The sequence below is a fragment of the Callithrix jacchus genome, chromosome 1 (assembly GCF_049354715.1).
Source record: "Callithrix jacchus isolate 240 chromosome 1, calJac240_pri, whole genome shotgun sequence".
In the NCBI taxonomy this organism is placed as follows: domain Eukaryota; kingdom Metazoa; phylum Chordata; class Mammalia; order Primates; family Cebidae; genus Callithrix; species Callithrix jacchus.
The window spans coordinates 90,842,908-90,859,723 of NC_133502.1; the positions used below are offsets into that span (position 1 = coordinate 90,842,908).

Sequence of the window (16,816 nt, forward strand, 5' to 3'; positions counted from 1 at the left end):
AATATGAGAAGCAAACAAGATATTAAGGAGCTCCAACAGGATAGTGTTAAAACTCCTGTATCCAAGATGTTTTCAAATATAAGTAGCAGAAACTTTCACTCATAGTGGCTTAAACTGTAAAGACCTTTGTTATGTCACTAATTCAAACTCCCTAGGGAGGATGTATATCACAAAAGGTACTTCATACTGTTGGTTGGTTGGTTCAGGTGGTTTTAGTAGCTCAGTCACATCATGGGTATTATACTTTCTTTACTAGAAAATATTGTAATGTTCTCAGAAGTTTGGACTTGCCCTTAGTAACAAAAGGACTGTAGGCTTCCCAGGCATTCTACCCAAAAATGGCAATACCTAGGAAGAAGAGGTATTTCATCTTCTCATAAGTTCTTCTCAGGAGTAAGAAAATATCTCTCAAAAGTTTTCCTTTTTTCTCACTGGCCATAATTGGTTCAAATACTCTTCCCTACATGAATAAATAACAAAGGCATTGCTACTACTCTGATTTGCTTAAAAAAGTATCATCCAAGAATAAGGCCACTTTCCTTTGGAACCTAAAAATGTAGAGTAAGAAGTCCTTTAACAGAACCATTATTCTAACAGAAATAAAAACAACCAAATGGATGCTGAGTAAGCAAGTTAATGTGTTCTCAAGTGCTCTGAGCAGAATTATTGATGCAGTAGAGACTAGAAAATTCATGTTTTAATACACATTCCCAAATCACCTGCTAATCTGAGTCTGAATTTCCTCACCCATGAGATTAGAATGATTAGCTAGGTTGGAGGTTCTCATGCTCTAGCTTACATCATAATCACCTGGAAGGTTCATTACAACACAGATTGTAGGTTACCAACCTTAGAGTTCCTGATTCAATAAATCTGGGTGTTTAAGTTTGTATTTCTCACAGGTTCCCAGGCAATGATGATGTTGCTGGTCTGGGAGCTACACACTGAGAACCATTGACCTAGGTAATGTTCTTTGTGAAGGCTCATCTCAGAATGACTAGCTAGGTAACTAGCTTAGTGACTGAAAATTAACAGGTCCAGTACTATTATTATTTGAGATGGAGTCTCACTCCGTCACCCAGGCTGGAGTGCAGTGGCGCCATCTTGGCTCACTGCAACCTCCACCACCCAGGTTCAAGTGATTCTCTTGCCTTAGGCTTCCAAGTAACTAGTACTCCAAGTCACCATGCCTAGCTGATTTTCTTTCATTTGTTTTTGTATTTTTTGTAAAGATGGGGTTTCACCATGTTGGCCAGGCTGGTCTCAAAGTCCTGACCTCAGGTGATCCACCCGCCTCAGCCTCCTGAAGGGCTGGGATTACAGGCATGAGTCAGCCACTGTACCTGGCCCAGAATTACATTTTTAAAAAAGAAACTATATCTATCTATGTATCTATCTATCTACAAATATATGTACATATGTATGTACATATATATGTACATATATATGTACATATATATACACACACATACATATATACATATATTCTGTCTCTAGCATTCAGTAAATCTTAGTTTTTCTCTAGATCTAGATTTATCACAACTACAAATTCTATTTTTCTTTCCATTTAAAAATTCACTGTTGCCTACTTTCCCTGAATAATCTTGCACTATTAAAATAATTTGATACTGATTAATTCCCTGCTTTGATCTTTATTCACCTGCCTGCCTGCATTATGCAAGTGCAACAAATGTCTGATTTGGATTTTTAATATTTTAGAAATCAAGCACTTAATACTAACACAATTCTATAACCTGAGTTACTCCAATGCTGTTTTGTGGTGACCAACATGTAGCCAAAAGCCTATTACTATGCCTTAGGTTTCTTGCTGTGGGGAATTATTCCCTAAGCTTATTTGACTACAGAACACATTTAAACATTGGCAGAATATCAAGCAAAGCTCATGAGATATAAGGTTCATTTGGAGTAAAATGGACAAATAAATGATCTCACCGATGTATTCTCTGCTATAAGAAATAACTGAGCTCTGATTTATATGCTTTTTAAGAAACATTATAAAAATAATTTAGAACAATTAAGTCATTAATTATGATCAACAGAACAAAATAAAATAATTCATTTTATATGTTGATATGAAAACTAATACAACAAAGAACATTTTAATGAGACAAGCCCTTTTAAGTGATTTCTTTCTTTATAGTTAATACTATGAGTAATTGTATTGAATTATGTTTTCATACTGGACAAAACATTGTGGTGTTGGGGGACAATTTATTTCCACTTTACTGCTGTATGACAATCTTGTTTGCAGAGATCTAGTCCATCAGAAATAGTGAAAGAGGCTATGGTTAATAGTGGAACACCTTTGAATTAGAGTATTCCAGAAACTATTTATTAATTTCTATTAGACCACTTGGCTTCTGAGATTTTGAAAACAAGTCCTTAATTGTTAGTCTTTCCTTTATTTATTCCATTCAATGCCAAGAAACTGTTTTGTAGCTAAAACTTTTAATTAATTAATATAGTCAGAGAGGATCTTGCTCTGTCAGCTACGCTGGAGTGTGGCAGCATGATTTCAGCTCACTGCAACCTCTGCCTCCTGGGTTCAAGCAATCCTCCCACCTCAGCCTCCTGGGTAGCTTGGACCAAAAGTATGTACCACCACACCAAACTAATTTCTTTCTTTTTTGTGGGGGCATTTTTTTGTGTGTGAAGATGGGCTTTCATTACATTGTTCAGGCTGGTCTTGAACTCCTGGGATCAAACTATCCACCTGCCTCAGCCTCCCAAAGTGCTCGGATTACAGGCGTGAGCCATTGTACCTGGCTAAAACTTCTTTTTACAACCACAGATTTTTGTGTCTTACAAATATTAGACTTTGAATAATATTGAATAACAAATATATATTAATATTATAAACTAAGACATACTATAGACTGCTAATCATTAAGACAAAGACAAATCAAGGAACTGCTTCTTTGATGAATTATGCTTAAAAATTAATTGAATTTTAATTAACAAATGGCTACTCATGCATTGACCAATTTCTACTGTGATTTCTTTATATGCAGTGTGCATAGCATCTTATTTAATTATAACTATACAAGCCTTTGTTATTATTTTTACATATCTTTAAAACCTATTTTAGTGATGACTATTATTACTGTAAGAATCATGTATAGATAGGTACCTGTGGGTACACATTAATATTTCATAGAAACATTGGGGACCAGACTGGAGTTGGAGAAACTGTGTGGCACAAAGGTTCATAAGACTCACTTGACTTCCAGTGACACTACTGATAGGCTTTATTCAAAGCAGTCAAATTATAATTTTGTATCTAGCATCAAAAATGATCTTGTAGATGTCATTATGACATCTATAAGACAACTGCTGAGTTGTCATTTCCAATGGTCAAGGGCTCATTTTTTTTATTGGACTTATGAACAGTATTTGCTATTGTTGATCTGTTTCTTCAGCTTGAAACACGTTTTTTCCCTGGGCCTCCAGTTTGCAGGTTTATAGTTTGCCACTCGTGGTTCTTTTCCTGCTTCACTGACTGTTCCTTTTCAGTTGATTTGCTTTTCATTTTCCTGATTTCTAATGTCGAACTGTCTGTGGGCTGAGTTCTTGTCCCTCTTTTTTCTCTATCAGCATCCATATACATCAATTTCACAAGTGGCATCTTCTGGTTCCATCCATATACCAGTGGCAAGAGCATGTGTGTGCATGTAACCATGCATGTACATGTGTATCTCCAGCACTGACCTCCCTCATGAACTCTAAACTGCTTTAAACAAGTACCGTCTCACAGCTGCGTCTTGGATGTCTGATTCTAAATTATAATCTGTCAAAGACCAAACAATTGATCATTCTCTCCAAGGCTGATTCTCCCACAATCTTCCTATGACAAAAAGTAACAGGTCTATTATTTTAGTTGCTTAGGCTTGCAAACCTGGCGATATATTTGACTTCGTTCTTTTTCTCACTATCAATTCTTCTGAAAATACTGTTGTATTTACATTCAAAATGCATCTAGAATAGAAATACTTCTTACCATTTCTACCCCTACAGCAGTAGTCCATTATCTCTTACCTGTATTGTTAAAATAGTCTTCTAAGCTGGTCTTTCTGCTCTCTTGCCCCTCGATGACAATCCAGAGTAACCTTTAAAAAATCATATTCAAGTCATATCAGTTTCTCTACTCAAAACCCTCCAGAGGCTTCCTGTCTCATGCAGGGAATATACAAGGCATATTCCATGGCCTGCAGGGTCACATAATCTACGTTCTATTACCTCACTGATGGTCTGACTCCTTTGTAGCCACTGTGGCCTCCTCCTTGTTTCTCAAACGTGCCCAGAGAATTCCTTTCTCATGACCCTTGCCCTTGCTCTATGCTCTCCTTGGAGTATGCTTCCCTCTCCAGAAGAGAATTTATTTTAGGTCTATATTAAAAGGTAACTTCTTTAATTCCAGCATGTTAGGAGGCCGAGGCAGGCAGATCACCTGAGGTCAGGAATTTTAGACCAGCCTATTCAACATGGCAAAACCTCATCTCTACTAAAAATACCAAAATTAGCTGGGTGTGGTTATAGGGACCTGTAATCCCAGCTACTCTAAAGGTTGAGGTAGGAGAATCGCTTCAACCCAGGAGGCAGAGGTTGCAGTGAACCGAGATCCTGCTACTGCTCTCCAGCCTAGGCAACAGAGCAAGCCTCTATCTCAATAAAATAAATAAATAAATAAGGAACTTATATAGACTATTCCATCTGCAATTATACCTTCACCTCATCACTTATTCTTTCATAACTTATCACTCATCACTTATCACTCATAACTTCTTATCACTCATCACTTTTTCTTTCTTTTTTTATAACTCAGCATCACTCAAAATGCACACGCACGTGCACACACACACACACAGTAGCAGTTTGTGACAGCTCCATATTTTCTGTTGTTTAGGCCATCAATGTTTATTTTTTAAATTTATCTTTTTCTCTCTCATACTCTTCACTCAACCTATCAACAAATGATATTGGTTCTGCTTTCAAAAGATATCGATATACAGCCAATTCGATGTAAATCTATACCTCTATGTAAGCTGTTACCACTTCTCACATTTGCTGCCATCATTGTTTTACCTGGGTTATTGCAATTGCATTCTCCCTGACATCTCTATTTATGTCCCTGATCCTTTTTAGTCAATTTACCACAAAGTAGCTTCAGTGTTCTTATTAAATATGTTATGTCATGTCACTCTATTAATGAAAACCCCTAACAACTTTCCTTTTTTACTCAAAGTAAAAGCCACCCTTCTTTTATGAAAAATGAGACTTCATCTTGTCTCCCTGGGCTGTTAATTTCACGAGCTCATTTCCAGTCTCTCTCCACCTTATTCCCTTTACTCCAGCCATGCTGGCTTCTTTGTGTTTCCTTGAACATGGAGGACATGTTTCAGCCCTGGAGTGTTTACACTTGCCTTTCCTTCTCTGTCAGAAAAGGTCTTCCATACAATACTGAAGGAATTGCTTTCTCCCTTCCGTCTAGGGCTGTGTTCCAGTGTCATCTTCTCAGTAAAGCTTGCCTGGCCAGTCTATCCAAATTTCAGTTCTCCCTGAATCTCCTTTTGGTTATTTATTTTTTCTTATATTGAACATACTATAATTATTTACTGATTTACCTTGTTTGTTTTCTCTTTCCTTATCAGATTGGAAGCCCCAGAAGGGCACAGGTTATTTGCCTATTTTTCTTTCTTTTCTATTGTTCTTGATGCCATATTCCCAGTTTTTAGAACTATGACTGGCACATAATAAGCATTTGATAAAATGTTGTCTAAAGAACAAATTGATTGTTGGATATATTTAGGTGCATATTATATTCCTCCTCACTGGAAGGTAAGCTCCATGAATGGAAGAGGGAGATTTGGCTCTCTATCACATCTGCAGAAATGAAAAGGATGCTTGGAACACTGAAGGATTCAAGAAATATTTGTTAAATTGGTTAAACCAACACTATCAACTCAGTGTCCCCAGATGGAAAATGAGAGGCTTAGACTAGAATCTAGGCACTTACTTATTAGGTGATCTCCAGAAACTCTCCTGTTGTGATACTGTATATCCTCACTGCCTTCTCCTTAGTCATCGACTTCCTGTGGATAGAGCAATCAATAGTAACTGAGATATCAACATACTGAAAATGCTGTGTCCGAAAAGAAATATTCTGTGATGCAACTGCTCAGCAAATTTCTAAAAAAAACAAAAAAACACAACCATTCCTTGGGATTGTGTTTGAAGCAATTGTTGATCTTAGCCATGGAATGCCAAGATCTGACAACCCAGCTGAACATAAATGAAGAGCTTTAATCGAGTCTTTCAAAACCTCCAAATAGCACTTGTCTTTCTCAATATTTCTTTAAGAGGCAGTTATACACATATGTATTTATATATACGTACACAGAATACGGCTTTATTAATGGGTAATCAAAACAAATTCTGTATTTCTTATTCATTACATCGTTAGAACAAATGGGAGCCTGATGGATCTGCTTAAACTTTTATTTGGGAATTAGTAATCTGGTTAAAAAAATTGTGGCCAGGCTGTACTTAAAAAATACCAACTCCCTTGTTTAATTTCTTTCTTCCCCCTTTGAAACATGCCTTTATGCAATTTTTGCTCTACTCATATTGGTTATTTACTGTTTCCTTGGTTTTACTTTCCGGCATTGCATAAGTTTTTCCTTTCTTCTGGGATGCTCTTCCTAAACCTTCCATGAAAATTGTTCTACTTCTCTAGTATTTAGAACTGCAAAGTCCAGTATGGCAGCCACTAGCCACATGTGACTATTTAAATATACATTAACTAAAATGCAATAAAATTTTAGATTTTTGATTACACTAAGTGCTCAGTTGCCAGATGTGGTCAATGCCTATAGCCTTAGACCGTGCAAATGTCAAACATTTCCATCATCACAGAAACTTCAATTAAAATTAAAATGTACTTAGCAAATACACTTTTTCTTTTGTTTCTTCTCCTTGGAGAATAATTTAGAAAGTGTCTAATTTCCATTTGTCAAGAAATATTGCCATGTCAGATACAAAGCAGATATGCTAAACTAATTAAATTGCAATTCTATTCTTGTACAATTACTCAATACAACATTGAATAAAGTTGATCTTCTTTTGCCCTAACAAGATTAAGTATATTCTATTGATTCTGGAAAGTTACTTGCCTCTTCAAATGCTTCTTTTATCATGGTGGATTGACTTATACACTCAGGGAGACAGTAACATGCTAAATTTCATAAGGGTGCCTTGTAAGACAATTAAACTTATGTGTGCACACAATCTGATGAGAAAAATAGACGGCGGATCCCTAGGGAAATAATAAACCCAAGTTACCTCCCTTGGTCCTGAAACCACTTTCATTTCATTACTTCTTCCCTCTTATGCTCAACTTCCAAGTCATTGAAAAGTATTCTTTTCTTAATGGGAAGAATATATATATGTGTTTTTGGGAAACATATTTCACATTGCAATGAGGTACAATGAGTGAGTATATTAGAGTGATTTTGCTTTAACCTCTATTTTATTTAAAAAAAAAAAACTAATTCATTTTGAGGACCTGCATTAACAGCACAGAATTTTATAAATGTGGGTTTCATAAGAGAAACTGTAGCCTCACTCATGACAAATATTCAAAATGACAAACCCAGGTGAGAAAGTGACATGTTCAAGTCTAGCATGATTTACTGTTTTGCTAAGACGTTTTCCATAAGAATAAAAATATATTTACAATCCAAGCAAGTAACTATGCAAAGTAATGTGAAGTTTTAAAAAAATCAAATACGTACTGTGTTCTTTCTTACATTTCAAGATATGCCTAAACAAAGAACTTCTTCCTTTTCCCTTTTTATGCCTCCAATTTGTGTGTATTATATAACTGCCATTTAAAAATACTTGCTTGAGGGCCATAGCTGTGTTTTAGTTGATTGTAAAGAAAAATCATGATCGAACTGCAGAATCACTGACAAACTGGCCTACACACAACAATGTTGAAAAAAAAAAAAAAGCACCTTAAGTAAAGGCCCTTAGAATTTGTATTAATTGCAATGTAGAACCATAAAGACAAAGCGAATGGAAGCATAGAGAAGTCTTGCTGCCACTGATGACTCTTTCCTGACAGATGAGAAGTATTAACATACCTACTGCCTATATCTGCTCATTAAGACACAGCTAGTCTAACCACATATGGTATTCTCCATAATTTATCATAATATGTAGAAGTGTTACCTTCAGGCAGCTGATATTATGGGAAACAATTAAATAAAACACTACGGTGCTATCTCTGTGTGTAGAACACAACTGAGGAATTCAAGTATCTGCCACACCCAATGGGGCAGCCAGAATCTGCCTATCCTGCATCCTCATGGCTGAATTTATAGGGTGTGCCATTTAAATTGTAGATTTCATTTGCAGTGGGATGGATGTGAATGCAATGACCTAGCCCTTTACTCATCAATAAAGATTTTTCTGCATCTTTCTCTCACTGAAATATTATTCCTACAGTTTGGATTTCCATATGAATCAACCCTGTAAGCCTATGCAACCAAGACAAACACAGCATGAACATTTCTTTCCTTGTGTGCTTCCATTTTTGAAGCTGACACTAAATAGCAGTACTGGGAATAATGAGGGAAGCTGCACTGGCTGCTGTGGCTTAGAAAAGTGGCTATGTTAAGGGAAAGCCACAGCACAAGGATCCCAAGATGAATTAAAAAAACAACAGACAAAACAAAATACTAATTAAGAATAGTGACCAGAGACTTGAAGATCCAATGTATTGTTTATTGAAGGCCACTGTTTAAATCAAAAAGAGAAATATTTCACCAGTCACTTTGGGCTTAAATGTCATATTTGCTGGGTGAAATTTGCCAGACATTATTCTCATGAGAGCGTTTTATTACTATCACTTGGTTTCAGATTTTTCTCTTAAAGGAACCTGTGCAGAGTCATTTGACCTGTGCATATTGAAGGAGTTTAAGTCAAATTTATTCTCTACCTCAAACAATTTTCTATGTTGATGGTCATTCAAGAGCTATTACTGCATCCTTAAAGCCCACCAGTGTTGAAGTTTCTCTTAGCCAATTCCCCTACAGAACAATAAACTTCATAGGAAGACTGATGCATTTGAACTATAATTTGAGAAATTCAGCTCAGCTCTGGAATCTGGGCCAATGCATTTAATTGAGAACACATTTAAATTTCTTTGATATTTCTTTATAGCAAAGTATAATACCTCAAGGGGAAAACATATTTCATCTAAGTTACATTAACTTTGTTAAATAAGTAAATAACCACTTACCTGTAATCAAAAGAAATGGACAAAATATAAGCTACTGGCTTTATCCCCCTTACATCCAGAATAAGCAATTTCTTTTTCATATAACTATTTTCTATCAGCAATTAGTTATACTGAATAAATATTTTATGTAGAGGCCATAAGAATTTAGTTTTCCTATAAAAGTAATTGATGCTAGTCTATTTTCAACTCTTGAAATATTTTCTTGGCTTCCCTTGATGAGAATGTGTATAGACAAACAGCACAGCTCCCACCATTATACTGTTTTCTAAGTTATGGTCATGCATGGCCTGAAATAGAGTTATAATGGCTATAAAGTTCATTACACAAGCTATAGAGTGAAGGAAACTTAGGAATCTTATAGCTGGATTTGTTTAGCCTAGTGTTTTCAACATTCAAGGAGTTAATTTAAAGGGCTCTTTTCTTCTCTCTTAAAGGATAGGGTTTGCATAGTGACACGTGCAGGTGCACATGAAGACTGCTCCAAAGGAGAAAACAGTTCCACAGTCTCAATATGACAGCAGCATCATTGCCCTGACAGTGAGAGATTTGTTGGCATTGGAGGAGGAGAAAGCGGAGTCATGAGACAAAGTGACCAAATGAAAATAATGAATATAAAATAGGATCATGGTACTATTGTAAGCTGTTCTGAAAAAATACTTATTTTTAGATCTTTCTTTTAGATTCTACAGTAGGCTTGTGTAAAGTTTCTATAGCATTGAAAAGTTGTGCATATTTATTTGATGTATAATTTATTTATTTATCTATGTGTTTATTAAGTGTCCGGGTTGTTCCAAAAAGTATGAATCATAATGAAACAAAATCTAACGGATTTTTTTAAGTGAAAAGAGATTGGCCAATTAAAAAAAAAAAAGAATTGAAAGGCAGTAAGATAAAGCTAGGGTAATGTAATATTTAAAACTGAAGTTATGATCACTAATTTGTCTCTAAATTTTTGGTATTCAGTGTAAAAGGAGAAATATAAGGAATCAAATATTCCTATAATTCATATGTTTAAAAAATTAAAAATATTACTAAAGAGGAAATTAATTTATATTGTAAAGATTTACACCTGAGAGAAATATATCCTATGAATCGTTACAAAGATATTTCTTTATGATGTAAATGTTACTGCTTTTATGGGGAATTCTTAGAGCAAATATAATGGGTTACAATCAGGTAACGATTTACTATGCTCCTAGGCTGAGGGTACTATGCCCAAAATAAAACTTATTGATCCCAATTTTATCATCATTTAAAAAGGAAAAAAGAAATCCACAAATGACATCTGTGTATCTCTTTCTCTATACTTTGAAAGAATTAAAGCATGCACATGTACATGTGCACAAACAATTAATGGTGAAAAAAATTAAATGAATGATTGTACAGAAAACTCTGCCTGGAAAAACACATCCCCTCATCTAGTAACAGTATGAAGATAGTATTTTCCTTATGGTATGGTAGGGCATGACCAGGAATGAAGTATAGCAATTTTAAGAAATATAATTATGTAGGTATTAGTGACAGAAGAGCAGAGAATGTTAACACTCAATGGAGCATATAAAAGACTACCCTATTACTTTTCCTATTACTCTGATTCTATATATTCAGAATTCTAGAATCTTCATGGTTGATACATCCTTTTGGAGATTTGGCATATCTTCCAAGTTAATATAAAATTTTTTTCTACAATTTTTGACAATGTCTTCTAGAGTACATTCATGACATTTTTTAAAAAATGTGGTTCAGTCTGTTTTTTTTTTCTTCTATTTTCTTTTGTTTTAGGGTCTATCCTTATAATTAAAACAAAATCTACTTTGTTTTAATATTCACTCATTGGTCCCATCTTATTAAAGTTTCACAGATGTACTCTAATCTCTGTTCTATTTAGCTGTCTCTTATATGTGCTAAAACACTGACCATATCATTCTTCTCCATGGTTTCACTTGAGAAACTAAATATCCATAGGTACACCAGATATTCTTCAATTGGCATAGGTTTTAGAACCTTAATTACTCATTCATATACTTAAAATGCATGCTTATTTGTTAACAATATTGCAGCAAGAACAGGAAGTATGGCCAAATTAAAACATCAGGGGAAATAGGGTGTGGAACAGAGAATGGCCCAGCTCAGGTTGGGTTGGCCTATGTTTATGCTTGGTGAAAGCACAGACATATAGAAAACTATAGAGCTTTGAGTGAACTCTATAGTTTCATGATCTTGCTTCACCCTGATTTCTCCAACATCTTTATTTAATAATGGTGGCAACCAGCATTTCATCATGTTATCTTGAAAGGTCTTAAGAATTGTCTGATTTGAAAAATGTGTTCCATCGTCCATATGATCTCCTCTCATCTTCCCCGCTTCCAACTATGCTACTGCCTAGAACCAATTTTGTTGAATAAAAAGTACATTGTAGTTATTACATTCACTTCTCTGGTGAGTATAATTGTAGTGATGATTAGTAACAAAATGGAGGCTACTAAAATAGCTATAATTCCATGGTTGATGAATATGTGCTGAGTTTTCTTCTAAAAGACTTTGATATTACTTACATAAACTAAGATTACTTCATAATCTCCATGAAGTCCTTGTGCAGCAGATTGTTAAAACCAATGTGGTAATTTACATATATCCCTCTTAGGTTTAGCTCTTAGTTTCATCATATGTTTCCATGTGTTAAGATCTTTTAAAACCCTGAATGTGTTATATGTAGGTTTGAAAACTGTGTATTCATTCCTGTCATTGATTTTAATATTCTATAGAGAGGTTAGAACATATGTTCAGGAAAGATCTCTTTCAGCTGACATCATATCTTTAAGTCATTATCTTTTTTATTTTTTTGAAGCAGAGTCTCCCTCTGTCGCCCACGCTGGAGTGCAATGGCAAGATCTTGGCTCACTGCAACCTCCGCCTCTTGGGTTCAAGCGATTCATGTGCCTCAGCCTCCTGAGTAGCTGAGATTACAGGCACTCACCACCACACCTGGCTGATATTTTGTACTTTCAGTAGAGACAGGGTTTCGCCATGTTGTCCAGGTTGATCTCAAACTCCTGAGCTCAGATAATCCACCTGCCTCAGCTTCCAAAGTACTAGGATTACAGGTGTGAGTCACTGCAATCTTTGAATACAATTACTCTACTAACTGTAAGTCAACTCATTATTACTGTAATGTATCTGCTCAAAATATTTTCATAAGTTTGTCCCTTATGTATATTATCTCTATCGTAATGAAAATAAAGGTATTTGGATATGACTTAACCACCTCCTATTTACATTTAAAAAAATCTCTAAAATTCTGAGTTATATCTGGGGAAGGGAATAAGCTGCAATTTACTGGTTCTGAAGTCTACAATTTCTCCTTTTTCAAAACTATTTTTGTTTGTCATTTTAAAAAATTTTCTATGAATTTTTAAAATGTTAGAATTTTTTACTGATATTAGTAAAGTTTCCTCTCAGTACTTTGAATATAATTTTCCTGACTTTAAAGATCTGACAATTTGAAAGATGTTGAGTTATTCCACCACTATCTGCTCAACTACATTTGTCTTTATTTATCTTTGAGGTTTTATAATTTTGCTAGTTTGAATGTTATTAACTTTGATAGTGACTTTACTTGTCTAGAAAAATAATGTAAAATGTTTAAGTCCAAAAAAGAAAGAAAAATTTTAAAGAAAAATGTTGGTGTAAGACAGATAAGGATTCAAGGTCTCAATACTAACACTCAGTTGCTAAATATGTTCATAGTAGTTCAAGTCAGTTTCCTCATGTTAACATGGCAAAAAGTATAATTTACATGTTGAGTTTTCTTTGTTTCTTTTGCTTTATCAATTACATAGCATATTTAAGTTATATAGCACAACGAAGAATTAAAGGAGGTGTATCATAGAATTATCCTGGAAAGCTGAACTGGAAAAAAAAGAATGCTCTCCCTACATCTTTTTTTACATAATTATAAAGTGCAATTGAAAATCAAATTCTAGATCTAGAATCTTATCTCTCATTTCTGTGAGGTATAGCATAAAAAGGTAAAACTTGATTATCTCTACTTCACAACAAAAGTAACTAAATTCTAGAATAATAAAGAGACTTAAAGCATGTCATCCAGTTTGTAAAGATCTTTAGCAGTAAGGCAAAAATTAGACTAAACTTTCATCTATAATGTAATAATTTTCAGATAACCTACCTATCTTGAGCTAAGAGTTTTTACTGTGTTTATTTAAAGATGGAAAAGAGGATTAGCACACATTCAATTTTGATTGATTTGCTCATTTTTATAGTTGAAATAGTAAAGTCCTAACCTGATATAGTTTACTGAGTTGAAAAAGTCTGATTCTTTTCAGACTTCTGGATAAAATGAATTAGAAGCAGTTATGCATGTTCAAGGCAAAAACACTCAGAATATTTGTGTACTCACTGTCTACCTAATCCATACAAAGTTACTTTAACATCCAAGATATTTTATTAATTACTCAGTTCTCTATCTTAGTTTATATGTGTAGGCATAGCCTTAAGAAACCTTTTTTGAAATTTTGTCATTGTGTTAAAAAAAAAAAAAAAAAAGCCCAATCAAACCTTGGTGAGTGTGAAATGGAGCTCTGTAATTAATTTTATGAGAAAGAATCTTGAAGGCTTGTGACTTTTCACAGAAAATACCCACATTGCCTTGGTCTAAGGAATGAGAAGAGAGGTTGAACATTACATTGAGATGAGTTGCAATAGCCCCTGTGCAGCCCCCTTTCACTTTAGTGGAAATGAAATGCTATTGGCTTTTAGCACTGAAAAGAAAAAAGTATAAATTTGAGGGGTCGTAGGGAGACAGAATGATGAAATAAGCCAAAAATAAAATATTTTTCTAGGAAACAAGACAGGCAGTGTTGGTATTTCTGATTTTAGGTAACAAGCATGTATGCCCTATGCTTTTCCTCACTAGACTGGTCCATTTTCAATCAAGTTCCTTTAAATTGTTATTCTTAAAAAAAAAAAAGTTATTCTTTTAAGAGTTTCCTTGTATTGACAAAGCTGGTGTTTACTACTTGAAAGGTCCAAGAATAAAATGAAATGTTCTCTTAAATCCTCAAGGTGAGTGTCTGCAAAGTAGGTGTCACTTTTATTTAGGAAAGAAAACATTGGATTAAGCAAATGATGTTGTACTCTCTGAAGTTGTACATGGCAGAGGGAGGAGTTCAGAAATGTTTAGTGGAAGAAAGGAGAGTTTAAGCTATGAGATTCTGTTGATTTTAATGTTGGTAAAAGGCTTCCCCTTTATTTTATTTATTCATTTATTTATTTATTTTGAGACCTAGGCTTGCTCTGTAGCCAGGCTGGAGTGCAGTGGCCCAATCTTGGCTCACCACAACCTCCACCTCCTGGGTTAAAGCAATTCTTCTACCTCAGCCTCCTGAGTAGCTGGGACTACAGGTGCGTGCAACCATACCCAGCTAATTTTTGTATTTTTAGTAGAGACACGGTTTCACCATGTTGGCCAGGATGGTCTTGATCTCTTCGTCTCATCATTCACCAGCTTAGTCCTATCAAAGTGCTGGGATTACAGGCATGAGCTACCATGCCTGGCTGGGCTTCCCCTTTATAATTTTTTAAAATCTTAGCTCTTTTAGAAATATTCTTTAGTTATATGTGCCTTCAAAAAATGTTAGGTTAATCCATCTTGAGTTAATTTTTGTGTAAGGTATAAGGAGTCCAGTTTCAGTTTTTTGCATATGGTTAGCCAGTTTTCCCAACACAATTTTTAAAATAGGGAATCCTTTCCCCATTGCTTGTTTTTGTTAGGTTTGTCAAAGATCAGATGGTTGTAGATGTGTAGTGCTATTTCTGAGAGCTCTGTTCTGTTCCATTGATTTATATATCTGATTTGGTACCAGTGCCATGTTGTTTTGGTTACCTCAGGCTTGTAGCATAGTTTGAAGTCAGGTAGTGTGATGCCTCCAGCTTTGTTTTTTTTGCTTAGGATTTTCTTGGCTATACGAGCTCATTTTTGGTTCCATATGAAATTTTAAGTAGTTTTTTCTAATTCTGTGAAGAAAGTCAATGGTAGCTTGAAAGGATAGCATTGAATCTATAAATTACTTTGAGCAGTATGGCCATTTTCATGTTATTGATTCTTCCTATCCATGAGAATGGAATGTTTTCCCATTTGTTTATGTCCTCTCTTATTTCCTTGAGCAGTGGTTTGTAGTTCTCCTTGAGAGGTCCTTCACATCCCTTGTAAGTTGTATTCCTAGATATTGTATTCTCCTTGTAGCATTGTGAATGGGAGTTCACTCATGATTTGGCTGTTTGTCCATTATTGGTGTATAGGAAAGCTTGTGATTTTTGCACATTGATTTTGTACCCTGAGATTTTGCTGAAATTGTTTATTAGCTTAAGGATATTTTCAGCTGAGAAGATGGGGTTTTCTAAATATACAGTTATGTCATCTGCAAGCAGAGACAGTTTGACTTTCTCTTTTCCTATCTGAATACCATTTCTTTTTTTCTCTTGCCTGATTGCCCTGGCCAGAACTTTCAATACTATGTTGAATAGGAGTAGTGAGAGAAGGCATACTTGTCTTGTGCCAGTTTGCAAAGGGAATGCTTTCAGTGTTTGCCCATTCAGTATGAAATTGGCTATGGGTTGGGAGAGGACTCAAGATGGCGCTGTGAGAACAACCCAGGATTAGAGCTCTCATTGAATCCGCGGAGAGGTGAGTCAGAGCTGCATTTCCAGACTGATCTTTGTTGCCCACAGAACGGGGAAATTCCCAAGTATAAAGGAGACACGGGATGCCAGGCAGTACCTCTGCCTGGCGAAACCGGCAGCCGGGGTGGCAGCGGCCGGACCTACCCAGCACTCCCCACAGGGTGCACTTGTCCGGGTGCCCTTTTGAACCGGCAAACAGAGACTTGAGAGGGCTGGACTTGAGACTGAATGAGACTTGGACAGTGGGCCAGCCCAGGGGATTGCAGGGACAGAGCGTTTGGGATAGCCCAGTGGGACGAACAAAACCGTGATTTCAAACAATCCCGAGCAGATGGTCGGAGATGCTCTGTGGGGGAGGAGCGTTCACCATTACAGAGGCAACCCACCCCAACTGAGATACACGCCCACTGCTGATGCAGCCAGCCATTGCCAAAGCAACCCGTCCCTACTGAGATACATGCCCACTGCTGATGCAGCCTGCTGTTGCCGAGGCAACCCACGACAACAGAGAGACTCCGCCGCAGGGCGTGTCAGAGACCACAGCAGAACAGCAGAGCCTACAGCAATAGGGTGAACCTCACAACAGCAGGGCGGAGCCTCGGAAGGCTAGTCTGCCTCCTCGCTGGGCAGGACACCTCAACGGACATCCAAATATAAAGCCTGAACCCCCCAACACAGAGCATTTGAGAAAAAAAGGGTTTTTTAATGAGCTCTGTTGCAGCAGAATCAAACATAGCAGCCTAACAGCCCTGAATGAACAACAGAGCTCACAGCTCAGCAATTGAGCTCCTATAA

At 36.0% G+C, this 16,816-nt stretch overlaps 2 long non-coding RNA genes across 2 annotated transcripts in view; one reads left to right on the plus strand and one right to left on the minus strand.

Moving 5' to 3' along the window:
* LOC144579246 (uncharacterized) overlaps nt 1-6,113 on the minus strand; it is a 68,125-nt gene extending 62,012 nt beyond the window's left edge. The window contains exons 1-2 of the long non-coding RNA XR_013526424.1: nt 6,035-6,113; nt 4,057-4,127 (exon numbers count right to left, since the gene is read on the minus strand). This is a non-coding gene — a long non-coding RNA (uncharacterized LOC144579246). The remainder of the gene's footprint in view (nt 1-4,056; nt 4,128-6,034) is intronic.
* Nucleotides 853-12,807, plus strand: LOC128928555 (uncharacterized). Its single transcript, XR_008473814.2, has 3 exons — nt 853-963; nt 9,757-9,957; nt 12,174-12,807. It is a non-coding gene; the product is annotated as an uncharacterized LOC128928555 (long non-coding RNA).
* The last annotated feature ends 4,009 nt before the right edge of the window (nt 12,808-16,816 follow it).